The 22,595-nt window shown below is 34.3% G+C and overlaps 1 pseudogene; it reads right to left on the bottom strand.

Moving 5' to 3' along the window:
* Nucleotides 1-3,090: 3,090 nt before the first annotated feature.
* LOC149143126 (adenosylhomocysteinase pseudogene) lies at nt 3,091-3,675 on the bottom strand (annotated as a pseudogene).
* Nucleotides 3,676-22,595: the final 18,920 nt, after the last annotated feature.

Here is a 22,595-nt window from a genome sequence, read left to right as displayed (position 1 = left end):
TGAGGAAAAGATAGCGTGCAGATTAAATATAAAGGTGATGACTAGACAAACAATGAAGAAAGTCAATTCCATAGGTACAATTCGTTAATACTCGTGTAATGATTGTGTTTGGAAATGAAGAGGCTAGGTTAAGGAAATGAAATACCAATTGTTGGGTTTTACATAAACTTGTAAATGAGTAGACAATTAGTATAGTAACAATTACACAAGAGTCAACATGAACAAATGTACATATCGGTACGACATAATTATGCATGCACATATTACATTTAAATAACAAAGTATCAATTAATGTGTGTAAACAAAGAATATATATGAAAATAAGTTAATTATACAATGGAGAATGACCAATATAGGATCATTTGAACTCCCAATATGATAAATAATCCACTAAACACATAAATACACAGTAGGCCAAAGACATAGAGAGAGAGAACAATAGTGTCATAAAATATATTTTTCTTTTGTTGGAAGGAAATGAAATAGTAATGAGGTAAAAAATCCAATCCTTTCCAAACATAAGGACTTCGTAAGTTTTTAGAACCAAAGGTTCTTACAGACAAACAATACCCTTTACAATATGGCAACTTAATGTGACCGAGTGCGCCATTTCAGGCTTTATCAACTTGTTTTCTTCTTAGAAAATAACCTGGGAACTCTAGCTATAGTAAATCCCACTACTACATAAAGGGGGGTTTTAAGAAAATATTTGAGACAATTTTGGGGTAAATTGTCTTAAATTGAGACAAAAAAAACTTGTGTATTGTCTTAAATATTGTCATTAAGCGGGTGTAGCAAAAATTGTTGTCTTAAAGATTATTGTCTTAAAAATTATTGTCTTAAAGATTATTGTCTTAAAAATTATTGTATTAAATATTATTGTATTAAATATTATTGTCTTAAACAATTGTCTCTATAAAGACAATATATAACACAAGCATTATTGTCTCTTAGGAGACAATTTCATTTTTGTCTCTCCAGAGACAAAAGTCGGATTGGAGACAATATGTCTTTAATACTAACTATTGTCTATCTAGAGACAATAAAATTTTTATTTAAAGATCACTTTTGTCTCTCGAAAGACAATATAAAAAAATGAATCCAAAAATATCTCACCATTGAAATAAATCGATATAAAAAACCATTTAATTAAAGATAAACTACAAAATCGTTGATTAATTCTTGTTAGCTCATAGTGGAATCAAACCACCAACCTCCTGCTTGTAATGTAGGCGCTCTTCCATTGAGCTAGAACACTTTAAAGAATTATGTGAAGAGTTATGTCAATCCTAAAAACTACATTTATAGCCATTGATTTAAAAAAAAAAATCTGACACATGCTCTGTAATCTTTATAAAAACTATAATCATGCAAACCATATTTTTAACTTACCAAAACTAGCAATTGCCCCAAAAGGTGCAAAGAGAGGCAGATTATATATCCAGCAAAAAATTTCATTATCTTCTATTAGTATAGAGTTAAATGTTCATGTATACAGGCTATCTTGCTACAGTGGCATATCCATGTGTTGGGATTTCATTCCATGTTAAGACTTCTTTTTCTTCATCTTCTTCTCCACACATGTATGTGCCTATTATTGTGTATATGCACCAATATAAAATTCTATAACAAATGTCTTGATTTCCAAACATAAAACAAACAGAATTATGATTTGTGAATCCACCATCTGTGATTGAGTCGTTATCAAAGAAAAAGAAATGAAATGGAGTGGATATATTCTCTTTCACCTTTGCAATTGGTTCTCCCTACTTAAAAATTAATAGACCTGGATGATGTTTTTCGTTTGAATTTTAATGTGGATAGATTCATGGCTCCATCCTATCTCCACAATTTTTCAAGGCCCTCTATGGCTTGGGAGTTCCACACCAACCATTGTTTATGGTAGTGAATAGTACTGATGAGCGAGAACATGTGCTAAAAATGTCATCTATGTCCCTACTAAATGCAATGATATATCCTGATAATGAAAAAAACAAGAGAAAGTTTCTTATTAAACAATTGGACGTTGATTATAAAAAGGAGAGGATGACATAATGGAATACAAACTACTCTTCAATAGTCAATGCAAAGAAACCATGGCTCACACTCAACAAAATAGATAAGCATAACATGTGAAAAGTTGCAAACTATGAACTGTAAAGGAAAATTTCAAAGAACTGCTTACCACATTTGCTCCAGTGGGATCTATCCACCAGTACAGAGTGCTTGCAAGAATAGTAGCAATTAGACCAATTGTGTTGGTGATCACATCAAAGAAATGATCTTCCGCATATGCGTTCACAATTGCATTAATAAAGATTTGACAATACATTACGAGGAACAACTTCACAAAAATAACTGAAACCATAATTCCAACTACCCAATGCCATTTGTCACCATCTAAAGATAAACCATCCTCCTGTGGAAATTTGGTAATAGAGTTAACAAAATTTAATTCCTTGTATGAAAATTGGAAAAATAGTCTGTCTCTCAAAGTATAATACACAAAATTCTAACCATAAGGTACATAGAGAAATCAATAGTATGATATGAAGCATGGAGAAGAAAATCCATGGCTAATATGAGCTCTATATCAGGGTAACTTTTAAGACAAGGAGTAGGATTATAATTGCGCAAAACAACAACAAAAGTATGTAAAATGATTTATTAAAAACATAACCTTAAGACTTAGCATACAAGTAGGTCCTGAGAAAGGTGCATGGGTTTTTGGTGTTTGGGTGTTGGAAGCCCATGCTTCCTTAAATCGAGATGCTTGATGTGATGTTGCAAGAAATTCAACAACCATGCATGCAAGAGATAGCAAAATTTTATTATAATTCTACCCAAACAATGGCGATGCTGACCAAGAGAAGCCAGATCTTTATATGTCGAGGAGCATTTCTACTTGATACTCACCGATCAGGTCTCACCTAAATTGTCATCTCTTCAATATGTATTTAGGAGGCTTGTAAGGTCCCTTAAAACAATGAAGCTGCCAAAAATAAATGATACAGTTTCTTTTATTTGCAAACAACGAGAACATTTATTACTCATCGAACAAGCCATCCCAAATGTCAGATATTTTCAGTATCAGTAATGATCTGGCTTGTAAGGTCTCTCAACAGGCACATTGATATACTCTACCTGATCAGGAGAAAGCTTTGTTAGCATGGCACCCAACTTGGGCAAGTGCAGAGCAACCACCTCCTCATCTAAATGCTTAGGCAACACATAGACCTTCTTCTCATATTTCCCTGATTTCTTCTCGTCCAGAGATCTAATTGAGCAATGACCTGCAACAAAAGGTAGAGATTATGCACCGTATATGGAACATGCACCTATGTAGCAATGGATGATACGAAACAATATAATCAAGGGATTGATATGCCTCAAAAATCTAGTATGTACAAGTAATGGTTGCAGGGCATTAGAAATATTTACCTGGTTTGTAAAGTAAAAAAACATGACAAAACTTGGGTGGCCAGTTGCACAACCCAAGTTCATCAGACGTCCCTCTACAAGAACAATGATGCCACTATTGGTGTCAGGGAACACCCACCTATCAGTTTGAAGCTTGATGGTAATCTTATTAACACCATGGAAAGTTTCAAGGCCTTGCATATCAATCTCATTGTCAAAGTGACCAATGTTACAAACAATGGCATTGTTCTTCATTTTCCTCATGTGATCTACCATGATGATGTCATTGTTGCTAGTCGATTCACAAAGATATCAGTAGTTCTAACTACATCCTCAAGGGTGACAAAAGGAACACCTTCATAAGCGCTTGTAGGGCTTAGATAAGATCAATCCCTATAACAATGACCCTAGCTCCAATGACTTTCAAGGCTACAACACAACCCTTGCCAACATCTCCAAACCCACAAAAAACAACAACCTTACCAATAGTCATGACATCTTTGGCTCTCATAAGACTGTCTGGGAGAGATTTCCTACATCCATACAAGCTTTCAAACCGCAAAAGAAGAAAGAGAATCAGAATCAACACAAATTACATCTCAAATAGAAAATTTTCGAAGAAAAAAAAGATCTGAGAAATCTGACCCTGGATCTATAATTCACAATAATTCAAAACTTTGATATAAGTCCAATCAGCTTTCAAAACCTTAGATAATATTAACCCATCATAACTAGATAATTGAATATATGTAAATGTCATTGATTTTAAATATGAAGATGCTTGTACACCCTTCATGAACTCACATTGATTCAGCACCCTGAAAATTGTTTTTTTTTTAAATGTAGTGGAAACTAGTGAATCCTAAAATGTAATGCAATGCAAGCTAACTATACCAAAAGCATCATGATGTGATCTCAATGACACCAAAGAATCAAGGCAACTAACAAGAGCAATGCAACTCATAAAATCATGAATGAGACCAAAATGCCCCCAAGGTCATATTAGATCCAACATCAGGAAGCTAGTATCAGATGATTAAGATTAGCATTAAGATTAAGATACATCCTAATGCTCTAAACATATATAATATAATACTATCAAAACTGATAAATAACAGTCTGAAATTTACCATATTATACTACAAATCTGTATAACAGTTTGATGATGAGATCCTAACTACTTTAAAACAACCACAAAACTCATTGCTAGAACCAAAAACACAACAACTAATCAAGATTCCACATCTCAAACGCATTCACAAGGTCTAAACAACAAAAAACCCACCAGAAAAGTGTGAGTTTAAAAGAAATGAGAACAAATTTCAAATCCAAACCACAACACCTAGACAAGATCATACCTCAAAGCACCCTGACGAGGTCTCAAAAATCACACATCTAGATAAAAAACTCTATTAAAAATCCGCAAGCGAAAAAGAAAAGATTCAAGAATCCAAATCCAAATCACAACATAAAAGCAAGATCCCAATTCAAAAACTCTAGACGATATCTCAACATCCCCATCACGCCCACCTGAAAACCTCTATTAAAAAAACAACAGAATGTTTATGAAAAATAACAGAGAGCATGGCTATGACATTAATTGGTGAAATTAGACACTGCTATGACTTGCATGACCCACTCCACCATATGTTGCATGAGTTTTAATGTAACGAGGCTAGATACATGGAATGGGGATTTCTAGCAAATAGGAATGGATCATACGCAACAATATAATCACGGGATTGGTATGCTTGAGAAATCTAGTATGTACAAGCAATGGTTGCAGGGCATTATAAATATTTACCTGGATTGTAAAGGAGCAAGACATGACAAAACTTGGGTGGCCTGTTGCACAACCCAAGTTCATCAGATGTCCCTTTGCAAGAACAATGATGCCACTGTTGGTGTCAGGGAACACCCACCTATCAGTCTGAGGCTTGATGGTAATATTCTTAACACCAGAAAAGTTTCAAGGCCTAGCATTTGTAAATAAAGGGGTACTTGCAAGAGTTGATGTCAAGATAGGAGGGTTTCTACTAATGGCCATACAAGAAAACAAGTCAGAAAGCTTTTAATATATATTTGAAAAATAGAAAGCAATTCTACCAGATCTTAGAGAATATATAAAACCATAAATTCAGGCTTCGAAAACTTAGTTTTCCCGTGAGAGATTATAGAAACTTCAAATGTAAAAAGAAAATGTCCAAATAACTATTCTAATTTGACATTCATAATGCAAAATTCAAAGTATCTTACAGCACACTCAGGCTCACCAAACCTCTCTGGTAGTGAAATAACAACATGTTTGACCTACAAAATCAAGAGCATATAAATTCTATTAATGTCTAAAATGGAGCCCCAAAAAACCCTTGTTCATTGTAAGGGTGGTTATTCTTTAATGGAATTCATAGATTGTACAAGTAGAAAGATATCACAATACAGGAGAAATGAAGCAAAAGGATGAAGCCTAACTAACAAGTGCATTATGATGTTATGGTAGGAGGAGGTTGCGTGGAAAATTTACTCAACTAAAATCTCGGAACAAAGAAAGTCATGAGCTTATTTGGAACTATAATCTCTAAAAAAAATTTCAGCTAAACTGGATATGTCCAACACTTCCCATATAAGTTTAGCTTCCATCTTCATGCAACAACAATTTTAATAATAACGGGCATGACTTCTAGTAAGTGTGCTTTAGTTTATGTAGGTTGGGTTGTGGTCTACCAGAAGCTTGATGTGAGTCTACCCCAACTAACCCAGGTTCGATTCTAAGTGTATGCATGGTGGTCATCCCCAAAGTTACACATGCCAAGAATTTTGCACCCACTCGGGCCAAAATTTGCATAGTTCTTTCAAAAAAATAAAAGAGGAGGGGACGCTTCAATATGTATTTAGGTTGGGAGGGAGGGAGTGGCTCAGAAAGCAATTGTTGTAGAGAAAAAAAAATAAACAATACCAAAGCATGATATAAACATGGTACAAAATATTAAGCCAATCACCTGGCCATGTGGGTGGTCTCACTTTTTAGACGATGTATATTGTGGTTGATATGCTCCCATAGCAATCTCAATATCTCTTGAACCATCCATTGAACGTTGGTTAATATTTGTATGTTAGTGTTTTTCTACGAAGAATAACTACCCTGCTGTATATTGGTTGTAGTGAGCTTGTATTTTTTGTTTTGGTTGTGACATTCATTTTATTTTTTAGTACACGCTCCTGGTTTATATACATCGTTGTAAGATCTGTTGATGCTTTGGAGTACTATGCTTCTTCAACACATTTCATCAAAACAGTTTGTAGAGCATCCTGCAGAAACATTCAACCCTATAGACCACACCTACCGCTTAATAATATCTATAATATAATATCAATTTTTATCCATTCAATTATTAAAAAATCAAAATTCTTCACCACCCTATAAACCACACCTACGTCTTAATAATAATATCTAGTGTCCATACAACATGGGAGTGCCATGACATCTCCTAAAACAAGTCCATATAGCTTGTGACAAAATCCATATGGACTCCATTCCCTTCATACGAGGATCATTCTCTGCTTGAAAAGCTGCAAATAGATGTAACCAATTTTGAACACAATTAATATGACCTCGTTATTTGATGGTTGTCTTAGGCAACAAATATAAATTGCAAATGTAGTCTGTTTTGAGCAGACCATAATATACTTTATCTTCAGAATATGGAGTTTCATGCCATCTATTTGGGTAAGATTTTAAGTTATGGTCATATTAAGATGTAGGCCATTCACACTATCTGAGAGAGAAATGTTGGAGTTGCCTATGTTACTAGAGACCAAAAAAAATGAACAACAATTGGGAACCGAAACAAACTAGAGATATGCCTCAAGAGTCTTGGGGATTGGAGAGGTGAATCCCCATTCCTAGCATATAAAACTGATTAGTAATGTACTAGTGCAGTACCACTGGAAAGAGGGGAATGGAGAGGGAACTTTGTGGAGCTATCATTTGCCAACGGTTTTGAACATACTTTTCAAGGTCTAGCATAAATATGAAAAAGACATGAACAGGTACACTAAACCCGCTAACTTTTGGTAATCTCATGGAATAAATGAGAGGAAGGTTCATGCTTTTCATAAACAGAGGGTGGAGAATCCTTACAAATTGTTGCAATGAAGTACATAATACAACCACCACAACACACAAACTCTTTTGAGATTGACCTTCACAACCATGACAGTGTAGACACCAACACCAATAACCACAACAATCACATCTACCTTGACCTATCTACTATAATTCTTGCTGTGAAGAATCCATTCCATTACGCAAGCCACATCAATGATGCTCAACTTTGAAATATGTACCCAAAAAATCCACAAGCCCAAGATAAGAAATAGTTTCAAAGATCTGACGCTGAATGAAGAGCGGATTGAAAAATGTTCTGAATTCATAAAACCCAACTGAATATATTTTCACCTGATCAAATAATATAAAATAATTAATTAATCAAATTAGTTTAAAATGATTCGAAAGAATGTGAATATCCTCCACATCTCAATTTAATTCTTGTTTTACACCTCTCAAATATATTCTACTCTTATCAAATATAAATATATTATTGTAGAAATATTTTTACAAGAAAAAATATATCACAATTTAACTTTTCTTTTTTAATTAATAATACATCTTTTTCCAGAATACACTTACCACTTTTTAATAATATAACAAATTTAATATAAACACTCCAACTACCAACTTGAAAATGTTAACATTGAGGATCGACATCTATAATGCTGCATATTCTCTTAGTGATTTGAGTTCTACTTTGTACTCATTCCTATCCCACCCTGCAAGAATTTTATTTATTTTTAAATAAAAAACTAATAAGTTATACATCAATCCCTTTTTATGGAGGAAGCATCATGTGCTTCAGGAACTAGGTGATGGCTTATGAGGGGGATAAAGCTCATGCTAGGCTCATGCCCACTCACTAAATAAATGTCCCAACCATATTTTGCATTTTTCATTTTTCCTTTCATTGTAACCTTCTTATGTTTTTATCTATCTTTTAGTTGCATCAACCTCCAGGGCTAAGTTTTCTAGGCCTAGAATCAAAGATGAGGATGAAGGGTACCAATCCCAATGACCAATGACCACCAGCCCCAAGAATGGAGATGAATAATGGGGAAGATGAAGAGAGCTAAGTATGGAATATGTTGGACATGCTACTTCAATCAATGCTTTGCCAGTAGTGCCCTTCCTAAAAGCTTAAGGCCTCAAAGGAGGTCCCACTAGACTAAAGTCAAAGATTAACCTCCTAGGTGAGGGAATAAGAATACAATTGAGATCGATCAATCATCCAGTTTTGCCCTTCATTAATATTATTATGCTCATAGCATTAAGAGAAAGAACATGATTACAAAATGGTTAAATTAGTTCTTGATGGATGACATACACTTCAAGAAGGAGTGTCAGATGGGAGAGAGAATTCTAACTAGAGCAAGAAATGGATGATCCTAGCATCAAGTTATGTGCTAATCATATAGGGCTGCTAGCTGGTTGGTTGGCTGTCAAAGGAGGAGAAATATTTTCTCCTATGGGTTACAGACTTTTTGGTGGATAACAAGGCCATAACCAACTACAAGGGTCTTGAGAAACTACCTAAGTAAGAAACACCTTACATAGATCACTAAGCATGGTCTAGCGACAATATAAAATGTTACATCATCACAAACGTTTGGCTCATCATGATACATCACAAAGGTCTTTGTGAAGGAACAACTAATCATGTAACACTAGGCTTGAACATCAGCTCAAAATGTGTACAGGATCAACAAAAATGTTGGGGAAATTTGGGGAAGAAAATGTGGCCACACTGACGCAAATCTGTGGGATAACACCCGCCCCCAAAAAAAAGAACAAAAAGACAAAGTGTCGAACCTTCCCTAAACCCTAATCCTAACCTATGTATAGATGGCCCCCTCTATTTTCCTCACACCTTTCTCGTTGAGATTTTGCAAGCTTATGAAATCTTTGGAGTTGTAGCGGATACTCAAGAGTATTGATTCAGAACAGTTCTAGGGAAGATTCAGAGTGCTTCTTGGGCTGATTTGGAGGTGTACTTGGGAGGAATTCGAGTATTTCTTGGGCTAACTCAAAGCTATCCTAAAACTTATTTGGATTTGACAGATTCCTATACCCAATTTCCCTTAAGTTATCATCATTCATAACGATCCAAGCTCTGGGTTCCTACATGAGTCCCTACCATGCCTTTTACACCTTACATATAAGGTGCACTTTATTCTTTTAGCATGGACCCTTGGGGCTGTAGCATGAAGAATAAATCTCCATTTAGAAAGGAATTGTTGGCATTCGCTTAATAAATCATTCATTTGAACTAAGATGTCACCACTAAAACCAACTTTCTTGTCTTCATTTTACGTCATAATCAATGCCTAAATTCTGTGCAAAAGCATTTACTACTAGTGTTTATATGGTCAGGTGTAGACTTATCAAATTTTTTTGATTGGGTACTATCAAAGGCATAAAAATGAGCTTTCGAATAAGGCATCAATAACTTCCCCAGTGATGAAGGACTATCTACTGCATAGATAATATCATGGTTTGATCATCACCTTATTTGTAGCCAATTCAGTACATACGCATTGTACAATATCCCTTTAACTATTTTCCTATTGTGACATGTTTCAAGTTTTGAAAAAATGGACATCTAACATTCAACAATTTCTTCTATCTATGAGAAAAAAATGTTTGGAGTTGGCACCTATTAATATAGCTAAAGAGAGTGACTATAAGAAAAACATCTAGATTTATAGAAGCAATGTACGGTATATAAATTTGATTTCTAAATCATATTCTATTAAAACCATTTGCAGTGCCATAATAAATAACCAAATAACAATCAATGTAGCCCAATGGGCTATCTCGAGTGGTTTAATGCTTTGAGCTTCATGCAGAGGTCTTGGAGTCTATCTTGCAGAGGTCTTGGAGTCATCTCCCAAACTGGTTGCCCCAATTTTGTGACTCAATTGATATTTCTCCTAGGTCCAGCATTGTAACCACTGTCAACAGGTTTATGCTGGGTACCATCCATGAAATGCACAGAAGTGCCCAAGGTTTCTCTATGAAATTTTCCGTGGAGAACAGAAACAAAATAACAATTATTTCAGATGGCCAACAAGTGAAATGGAAAAAAAAAATAACCTTAATTTGGCATTCATTGTCTCACACCTCTTGTAGAGCCAGGATTTTCTCAGCCCATCCTACATGAAAAATAAATGTCGAGGAATGAATGTTACAAAATATCATAATAGTGGCCTCACAACATTAGTCTCACATGCGCTACAAACAGAAGAACATAAATTCTTGTTTGAAGTAATATTAACAGACAGAGTCAGGCGTGGTCCTTTAAATGTTGTTATTGTCGAGGTTTTATATGACTACACTCATGAAGTGTATATGCAGAATGTAAATTCAATCATTTCAATATGAATGAAATTACGGGTCTTTCTCTATGGAAAAAAATAAAATAAAATAACAGACACAGAGTAAAGATGGAATACATATTGATGCTGGTGCTGTAGCTTGAAATATTTAACTAACTTAAGTAACACTCCAAGTATTTGCTCCAAAAGAAAAACAATAACCCACAGACATCAGAGATGTAAACAGAAAATAGTGCACAAACCAACAAACATATGGATGTCAAACAGAAATACAAATAAGATTTCAAATTTTAAATCTGCAACAACAACAAAAAATTACATTGCATGGTAAGACACGTTTGAAATAACAACATAAAATCACAGAGATGTGAAATACAATTATCAAAATGTTTGAACGACTGAAAACTTGAAAAACAATAAGAAAAATTACATTGTGCACCGTCAGAAAAAATGTTTAAAACAAATTCTATAAAGTAATAAAGTCATCTTTAGAAAATTCTACATACTGAATGTGAAAACTACATATTTGCATACAATTACATTGTAATATTCTGCAAACTTTCGATCTGCAGAATAAAGATCCTCAAGTAATGCTGCTTCCTCCCTTTCAATCTCTTCAACAGTTGACTTAACTCTGTCACAATGAGCATGCTATGAGTAAAGTTCAGTAAGTCTCCATTGACGAAATAAATTAACAAAAGGTAGTCTAACCAAAGGAAAACATATATAAGCATGGATTTCCAACCACCATTTTTCACTAAAACACTTCACTTTACAAAAACTATTCAATTTATACTTTTAAGTATTATATGTATTTAAGTATTCTTCCACAACTATTACAAAAGAGCTAGTCAGCCATACACAATAAGCCCTCCAAATTCAACACTCCATCCAACACTGTGAACCATGCCTAAACTCAAAATCATCTCCACTATAGCTCCCAATAATTCTCTCCTTAACAGCAAATTCTTAAAAATAGCCCCCCCTCCATTAATTTTTTGAATACCAGGCTTCTCCTCCCACACAAAGGGCACTTCGGATCTAGTAGGCTTGGTGAACATTGACAAACTAGCAGCCGAGAGCATTAAACTAGTGGATGAATTGAAAGAAAACCCTGCAAAAGGATATCCATTTCCTCTTCCAAGATTTGATGGCTCACTCTACGTTGTGACTGTTGAGAGTTATTGACGCTGCGAACCCTCAGCTTCCGAGGCCTCTTCAGAGGCTCCTGTGAAGCTTCTGGGGAATCAAAACATTATTTATGCAGAAAGCGGCACTTTGATAATTCAAGCAACTTCTTCCATTATGTATGCCTCCTTTTATACGTAATTTTTTCTATAGAATGTAGAGATCTTGGTGGTCCCTAGACGAGGCAATGTTGGAGCGAACAGGGAGGATATTTGCAGAGCTGTGAGGACAGTAATGGCGTCGAAAGATGGAGAAGAGGGGAAGGAGGTGAGGAAGAGGGAATCGAAGATGAGATATGTGTCAAGAAAAAGGAAAACTAAAAAATCTACGTGTCAGTTTTTTATTTGACAGTCAAGCGAAAATGACCTTCCGTGTAATTACCCCCAAAAAACATAGTAAACAGGGATACAAAAATGGAGCATATTTAAGGATAGAAAGAACATTAAAAATAAATAGTAATCTTCAATTTTTCTTAATTGTACATATAGAAGTAAGAGTGTATACTAAAAGTCCAAATGAGATTTATTAGGGAGATAATTAATACTTGTAATTATGATATTATTTGGATTGAGAATATTACAGATCATAATTACAACCTACAAGTAAAATGTCTTTAAAAATATAATTTGATAGCATAACATTAATTTCTTGAAATTATTCGATTTAAAAATAATGGCATCCATATTGGTGCTCAAATGTAATATTTACGTATATTGGAAATTTATGATGCAAATATTAAAGACAGATTTCCATAAATGCTATAAGAAATCAAGTTGAATATAGTGAAATACGCCTAAATACACCACAATAGTGCATAAAACAAAAAAAGAATTAGAGGAAAAAAATCAATAAGAAAGGACTTTAAACGAAAAACTTATGTTGATTTCATATTACCAACCCTAAGGGGTGGGGTTGGGAAGGATGGGGTGGGGAGCAGGTGGGTGGAGAGTCAGGGTGGGCATTGGTGGAAGGCGGTCGAAGAAATGGGTGAGTGGGAGTGTTCATAAAATTAGTTTTTCAATGAACTTTGATTCTATCCTGCTTCACATGGGTTCATATGATCGCCCAACAGATGGAAAAGCCTCATTCGAGTTAAGGGAATTTTATGGAATTGATCCATAAAAATAAAAATTGAAATGTAATTGTCCCATTTGAGAAGAAGCCTTGATCACTCTACTTTAGAAATTCTTCTCATCTAGGCGTCATTCCTGCTAAGGGTATTCCTAACTTGTTGAAACGTGGGTGGCTTCCTAGCTTGTTAAAACTTGTATTGTTTCCACTAGACATTATCAATCTTTGTGCAATGTAACTTCAATATTTTTTACTTAATCATCCTCCTTATCGAATTACTTAATCTATCCAAGTTGCATGCTAACTAATGAACAACGTAACACGTGCAATTCTATATTTTACATGTGTCCCATTTCCAAAGCTTATGAAGTCAATTGGAGGTAACGAGGAAAATCACATGAAATTTTTGAGAATTTGGAATATGACCAAGGATATATTGTGTATGCATGAAAAACATGACCTTAGTCTGATCATTGAGAAATAATTGGGTCCAACATGGATGGCAACTGGCTTGAAATTTTACATAGAAACATTATTTTGAATGCTCACTTCAAATTCAGAATATTTGTAGAAGCATTTATGTGGACTCATATTGTATCAAACCTTTCATCCAAATATTTCTATAGTTCACATTCATTGCCCTATGTTGCTTGCTTATTTTGGTTCACATTCAGATAGCTTTGGTCAGTGTCAGCAATGAATGGGGGGGAGGAAACAAGACCTAGAAATGCTTAATGTTATACAATGCACATAAATTTATTCAAGATCCAAAAAAGATTCTAGAAACAAATGCAAGAAATCTTGAATTCATGAGAAGCCCTTCATATTACTTCTCAATACAGGGATTGGAATAACCCATGTGGAGGGATCACAAGATGACCATGAGGTCCAGCCTTGCCACTCTACTTAACATTGAAAAGGAACTACCTCACAAGATATGCCTGAGCAATTACACGAGCACTAAGGAACAACAAATGGTAACCATTATCCTTAAAGGCCGAGAAAAGGTGTGCTAAACTTGATTATGTCCACTATTTTCCAGGAAAAGGCATGAAATAGCTTCTTCTTTTTTTTGTTTAACTTGAACTATGGAAATCCTCTAATGACAATTAATGAGAATCAAAGCATGTCTCACAGCCCGAGTTCTCATTTCCTGTGACAGTAACTTTCCACCAACAGAAATTTCAATACTAGAGTTCGATTGCACACTTGCAATCACAGCTTCAGTGCACTCTCCCTATGAATAACATCTTCATAACCATTCTTGGAAATTATGTCAACATAGTAACCACCTTCCTTTATTGCAGTGGATAGGGGGGGGGGGCGGTTTACATAAACATCGCAATCATTGCAGTGTAGCATATTCATGTTTGGTTAAGACTGCTCTATGCTTCTAAACTATGGGAATCATTTCTTTCATGAGGTGTATAAGAAACACCTTTGCTATATCCTTCTGTGGAAAAATGTAATCTTTAGTATAACATCTATAGGAAGGCCAATTCCATAGTGGTTTCTAGACTATCCGACTAGGTCTTCACCATGTGGGCATTAGACAATGAAGTTCTATGTTTCCAAATTTCATACTAATCTCATAGCAAAATCTCGATGTGAACCTTGTGGGTGACATAAATATGTAGTGAACACCATGAAACAAACTACTAATGGAAGGAACCACTAGTTAATTTTTAAATTTATGGTAATTATCTTTTAGCTTGACCTGCTTGGTGGTCTCTAGGATTAAGCCAGAATGTTCTCCATGTGTCTCTGGATTTCTTATCAATATAGTCAATTAGTCCACTAAAGTATTTGGCTTATCATTCACATCAACAGTGTTATTGCATACTCACTAGTAGAAACAACAGGTTCACAGTGATTCCAGAAAGCATACTTAATTTGTAAGATACTTAATCAAGCCAAATCCATACAATTACATCTATAAATCAACAATGTTTATCAGATTTAGAAATTATGATGTGTATGATTCATTTTATCTCATCTACATTGGAGTCATTTTAAACTTTTACTACTTTGCATGAATGCATGAACCTCAAATGTTTTTTTCCATGTCATGGATGAATTTCCCTAAACAACTAAATATCGTATTGAACCCTTTCTGTCCATTCCAAACTCCTTTCTAAAATAAAACTCACCATTTATAAAGATTATGTACAAGAATATGAGTTCTAATAACCTTGATTACATCAATATTTTTGTGCTTGATGTGAGCAACAGAGTACAAAGGTGTGAAATTTGCGAAAGAAGTCACAAAAACATCTCACTGTGTTTTATTTATCACTGTCTACCATTTTATGTATACATGTTTTTAGATACTATAACATACAAATATTCATTGGAGATATGTAATTGAATTAGTAACAGTTACACTTGGAAAGCTCCAAGAGATTATTCAAATGGTAAGGTACCATAAATGTTAGATTTAGACAACCATGTGGAAAATAAATGCGCAGGGGTTGAGTGAGACCCTAACAAAAATATGATCCAAATTCATTTGTATTTATGCATAAATGAGGCATCATTAAAAATACCATAGTTCTCCATCAACTACAACACTATTAACCTTTGAAAACTAAGGAATGTTGGAGAAGAACTGAAACAGAAAACAACATGAAAGAAATTAAGGACCAATGATGTACCAATTATAACCTTCTCTAGTATGTTTCCATCACTTTACATAACACAACCAATTGGGACATTTCTAGAAGAAAACATAATAGAAATGACCATTGAAGAAATATGTAATGAAATTAGAATGAGTTATGTTGATAGTAAAAAATGTTGATTTCAAATGTAACAAGATGCCCAAATTAAACCATGATAAAAGGAGTTCAATTTGAAAGTTAAATGAGCACAAGCCTCCACATGCCCATGCCAACGGAATTCCATCATTGAGTAGTAAATGGGCCTGCGGATAAGATATTTTCATATTGATTTTGAGGCAATGCATAAGATCCTGCATTTATATGCCTGACCAGTTGTTCACCTTCGACCATCTGATGCCAAACAGTGGAGTTTGTAGGTGTCATGAAGGTGCATGTGAGCAATGGCCTTCTACATGGTGGACATGAGTATGTCTCTCCAAGACCTTAGTCCAACCTCAAAACATTTTTAAGATCTATCAGAAGAACCCATATTGCATCCTTAGCAAATTAATGGGAAGGACAATCACAAACATGTTCACAGTAGTACATAAAAAATTAAGCTTTTCAATCAAATATATCAAACGATAAAGGAGTGAACATTTCAAAAACAATCCACATGAAACCCAATGCAAGGTGAAGTACCCAAGTCGCATTCCCAATTCTTGCTCAATCATGGCATCTCCTGCAATAAAAGTCTTCTTATTTTATTAAATATTCATAGTAGTCAAATTACAGTACCATATTACCCAAACAATTAGACGTTATACCACAAAATAAATACAAATTGCATGCAATAGAATATGACAATAATCATTGGCAAAACAAACTAAATATGAGGTTAAATATAAATTTCCACCGATGTCTCTAAGGAAATTTCTTGTTGACACCAGTGAGTATATGGTTCACATTTAGTGAAACAAAAAAATAAATATGAATGTTCAATATCAATACAAAGTAAAACAAAAATACGCTTTAATAAGTAACATAATAAACACGATAGATACTTTAAGAATCCTATAAAATAAATAGACTCAGGGTTATGGCTAATCCAGAATCACAAGTAAACAAAATATCAAGACCAGAAAATAAATATAGATTGCATACAACATAATATGACAATAATCATTGGAAAAACAGATTAAATATAAGGTTAAATATAAATTTTCACTAATGTCTCTAAGGAAATTTCCTATTGACACTAGTGAGTATATGGTTCACATTTAGTGAAACAAAAAGATAAATATGAATGTTCGATCTCAATACAAAGTAAAAAAAAAAAAAAGCTTTAATAAGTAACATAATAAGCATGATAGATACTTTAATAATCCTCCAAAATAAATAGACTCAGCGTTATCGCTAATCCAGACTCACAAGTAAACAAAATATCAAGACCGACGTTTTCCTATAGTACCTACAAAGGTAATTCATGATTATTCTCAAAATGAACGTCATAGGTATCGTAGACAAAAATAAATATCAAGACCAGAGTTTTCCTATAGTACCTACAATGGTATTTTAGGATTATTCCCAAACTGAACTTCATAGTATAATAGCCAAAAACAATTTTTTATGCCAAACAAATGCCCCTATGGATTGATTTACCTTAATAAATGACCAGTGCAAAGTGACCCTTTATCAGAATTGCTAACAGAATGTATTGTAAGTGGTAAATGAATAGATCAAACAGTAAATGAAAGTATTCTATCGAGCTTTGTGAAATAACCATTACTTCACTTACAAGAGAAAGTTCCTAGGTTCTGAATAAGAGTAATAGATTTCCAGAAGAAAATCCCCTCAAGAAATGTTAAAATTAAAATGCCAAAAATAGCATTTAAAGAAATGATAGTAAATTAGTTCTAGCCCTTTTGCTCCATGTAATAGAGCCAAAAACCATCATATTTTAGTACTTAATATATAATTACAATGTTCTCATTTACAATTGGCTTAAATCAATTAGGGTAATTACAATTTTTTGTCTTTACAAATTATAATCTATAAATATTCAAATATGGACCACTGTAAGTATTTACTGTGCTTTCAACACTGAATTAAGGGGGAGATGGTGCCACTCTTGTAATCTGTAGAATCACAATGATTTATATTGCGAAATCAAGAATCTACATGACCAAGTTTCGTGATACGTGAACAAAACATTACAAAATGAACAAGAATTGTTCAGGTCTGAGGAAGCCCTGAAGTTAAAGATAATTTTCTTTATTGTATGCAAAATAAAGCCTAAAGTGGGAGGCCAATTTTGTTATGTAATACTTACCACCTGTTGGTCATATCCCACTCGACAGATAACTTTTTATCTAACCCATATAGCTTTTTGACAATTTCTCTCAGTATAGAGACCTGAGATTTCATTGATGGTGAAAGGGACAGGCCAGCTAAATACTTGTCATAAGCATTCAACAAGTCAAACTCCATACCAAGGCATAATTAAAGAGAAATAAATATTAATTTTCTCTAAAACGCATATATTACTATGATCTATAAGATGCTACATCAAAAAGGACAAAATGGCCACAAAACCAATGGTACCAAAAGGGATAGGATTACATGGTTAAGGACAATTAGAGCACAAAAGAACATAAATATAGTGCACTCACCTTGGATAAAAATTAGTAGCTCTAATTCTCCAGTATAGAAGTGAGGGTGATTTATTGTTGTAAGGCAAGAAATAAGAGGCAAGCACTAAGAAGACATGGACTCTTCTATTGATTCATTCAACTTGTTCTTCTCCTTTTGTATTCAATCAAGACAGTCCTCAATAAGAGGCTCACCTTCAGCTATTGAAAAAAACCTCCTAATGAATCCAACAAGGGTAATTTTTTGCGAGGTAATTGAATTGAGAAAGGATGGATTGAAAAGAATTCAAGCACAGAGAAAGAAACTAAGCAAAGAGGTAACAGGGAATGGAGAAAAATTGTTTTATGGTCAGAAAATGTTTAGTAGCCAACTGTATCCCATACAACTTCTCCCTTAGCATAAGGTTTGGATTAACCTAAGAAACTTGAGTGACAAACAAAAGTGGCATGAAAATTGGTCAACTGTGAGTACCGATTTATGGGATGCAATACCAGGGAGTTATTTCATAAATTTCTTTGTTTCACTAGAAAAAGCCTAGGGGATTTCTCCTTTTATGTAATCCTATCTTTATCAATTATATCTTCAGATTTTATTCCAATGTGAGCCTTAGATCTAGATTTGAAGATTTTACAGCAGCCACTTACATATGGGATTGTTGCAACATTAGTTCCAAATCATTTAAAGGTGGACCAGACTTCATTTAAGAAAGCACTAGACTTTATTGCAGGGGAATAGTATATGTTTCAAGTAGTGACGTACCCTATTTTTTTTAAACAATAATGATGGTAGTTCTGGTAAAGAAAGTTACAGTTTTATATTTTCATTAATCTGGAGTTGTTTCTTCCAATCTATGGCATGTAAATAGTGCCTACAACATTTAAAATACTATAACTATAGAAAATAATATTCTACATAACCTTCAACATATTATATATCGAAATGTAAATATGTAAGAAAGTACTTGAAAGTAGCAATTGAACATGATACCATGACAGACAGGAAGAAACCACTTGAAAGAAGCAATTGAACTGGATACCACAACAGACAGGTAAAAATGGTAAATATTAAATGGACATATAAAATGCATGAACAAATTGTACTAGTGTTTTGGCTCAAGTTGTGGATTGTGAACGGAAATGAATTTAAATCCCATCTCAATCTAAAACAAAGATTAACAAATAATGTAAGAGTGAGGAATTGCAGAATTACGGCCCAAAAACAAACTCAATATATCTCACTCATCTGGAAAATAGCTCCAGCATCTTCAATAGCTGTAATGCCAGTCATTTGCGTTAGCGCCTTGATGTATATTCTTCATTAAGAGTTTACATGGTTCCCTAAAAACCAAAAATGCATCTCGTCGAAGCTTGTTGCTGATTTTAACTTCCAAATCTCCATCCCATTCAAAATCCCCATTAACCAGCTCACCCTTTTTGCCTTCCAGAGCAGTATGTACATGCTTATCTCCCAATACTTAGCATCCAACATATCTTTATCCAAGGAATCAAATAGATCAACAATATTCTTTTAGGCAATATTAGTGGAATCAAAAGCACCAACGTGGCCCCCAATTGATTTCAATGGAGAAGGATTGAAAACCCCAACAATATCTTTCACTTTAGAAACAAAATTCGATACAAAAAGGGTGTTATTAACATCATCAGAACTGGATTTCTCTGTGGAATCCATGAGGTCATCTACCAGTTGCATCAATTTTTGTATGTAATACACAGCGGGTTCCACCATTTTTAGGAAACCTGAATTGCAAGCCACGATTAGGGTTTGTAATATGTGTTGCGTTGTGTTATATTATTTCCACGACTAGCCCACATAGTTAACTAGGGGGTTGGGGGGGTGGGTAGCCCCCCTCTACGGGGTATTTCTTTTGGACCCTATATTAGGTTGGGGGGACCTACCTATGGTTTTATGCATGGTTTTCGCACATGGTTTTGGATGTGATGGTTTTCGGTCCATGGTATTGGATGCTTTGACATGTATAAATATGTATTGTAGCATTGAAAGGAATATAATGAAAAATCAAGCTGGTAGTCCCAGTTTTGGGACCTAGGGGAAAATTTTTGTGCACATGGGTTTTATGTGTTATGCTCTCGCATTGTTTATTTTTTGTGTTTTAGAATTCGTATGTAGGTAATTTTTGTACGAGGTTAAAACCTACAATATGATTTCTGCATCAGCCGAGCTTGAAGAAAATAGGTCCATCAAAAATAGGGGCAAGAGAAGGACTTTCTGTCTACTGCTCTTGCTGCTCGATAGGTAACGGCTTTGCATTCTTGCATGTAAAGCATCTTGTAATGTTTGTGACATGCTTCATCGGCAACTAAAGAGGCTTTGGAAGGTTTTTCGTCGTGAAAAATTCTTTATAATCTTGTCCAAGGCAGAGTTTATTACAGTCACTGAGCTGATATTCAGATTAATTTTTGAGAGACTTATGAGGGTCTTACAATGCACTGATAGAGAATGTCACCATCATTCTGCCCATTATAAAGAAAACCTATATGGCGATAGAGAGACAGAAAAATGCCCATATGTCACCACAGAGACGGAAATAGTGACAGGGCTATTGTGCCGCTAGAGAGACGAAAATTGTGACAGGGCTATTGTGTCACCAGAGAGACAGAAAAAGTGACTGGGCATGGGACCATCATTATGAACATTATTAAAAAAACCTATTATGTTGAACACTGTTAAAAAAAACTTGTTATGTTGCTACATAGACACACCAAACAAACAAACAAAATTAAAATTAAAATAAATAGAATGTTAAAATTATTAGCTACACACTTTAATTTTTCTATCAAATATTTTCCATCAAAGATCATATTAACATATGATTTTATACTTTTCTTCTTACCAATATGATGAAAAATATCCATCATGTAAGTTGACAATATTCATCACTTAATTTTTTAAGTTCACAAAACATATGCAACATTGAACAAATTTAAAATAGGAAACCTTGATAGTCAAGATAGTGAAAATTTAGAAAGGTATAGTTATGCATGACTAATTTAGTTAGAATAGTTGTAATCTCACAATACCAAATAGGAAGGCTCTCCGAAGGGATTTGTGTATTGAATGAGATATCACTTTGCAATGTCTTCAAAAATAATCTTCGACTCTTTTCTAAGAACTTCCTAAATATATCACTTGAACATGTACCATTCTCTCAGGACAAAGCTCTCCTTTCCAGCAGGTAGTCCTCCACTCCAAGATGGTACCTGCAGGCCACTCCCTTGAGACAGAGAAATTCTCCATGGACGAGCTCTCCTTCTAGCACTTCAAGACAGTCATATATTACAAGTTTTTCTTTTCATCCTCTGATGGTAGAAATAAGCTACATGAGAGCAATGTTTTCTCCCCTTCAGGTGACCAGCGCAAGGGGCATTGAGGCGTCTTCCCTTCCCCCTTTAACTTCTTTGAAGGAATCCCTCCAATGCACTCTTTTTGGTCATTATTAGACCAATAACACTTTCTTTTCTAGCTTACTTATATTAAATTTACTTCTTTTTTTATATATAGGAGTGGCCCTTGAACTCCCACAATGTATTGAGGTTAATACACTTAGCAGTCCCATTGAACTATGTCTAACATAAGGCTTTTCCTTCATACGTAGGGATCTACCCATCGAAAAGAGGCCTATGGTTGTAATTGTCGCTTGTGACCATATTATCTATTCTTTTTGAATGAACGAATACAAGTTTTTAAAGAAACATATGTTGCACATACCGAACATGCAATTTCTCGAAAATTACACAATAAAATCATCAACTTTCAAACATGTCAAAGCTAATATAAAAATTTGACCCTCTGCAAGAAACTGGTTTCTAATTTTCAACAACACTACACTTACAATTTAACCTTCATTAGTAAAGAGGCATATGGGAATAAATGTCCCCCTAGTTAATAGACTATCTGTGTTCTTTTTCATTACAAAAACACAAATGATTGAAGAAACATATGTTGATACCGAACATGTAATTCCTCCAAAATTATCATTAATGTACATGATGCATGTCAAGAAAAGATTGTAACCAATGTTGGAGATGAAGTTTCACCTATTTTGGTACAATTATGTAAATTCAATATATTATCAAAAGAATGTCAATAAGAAATACATAGATCTTGACTTTGTATAGTCCTCCATCCATTCGAAACACTGCATAATTTAACTGACAAAAGAAATCCTAATATGTT

Source organism: Pinus tabuliformis, chromosome X (assembly GCF_031772625.1).
Source record: "Pinus tabuliformis cultivar Carrire ecotype Pingquan chromosome X, CPIR1, whole genome shotgun sequence".
NCBI classification, from domain to species: domain Eukaryota; kingdom Viridiplantae; phylum Streptophyta; class Pinopsida; order Pinales; family Pinaceae; genus Pinus; species Pinus tabuliformis.
This window is presented reverse-complemented; position numbering and strand designations above follow the sequence as displayed.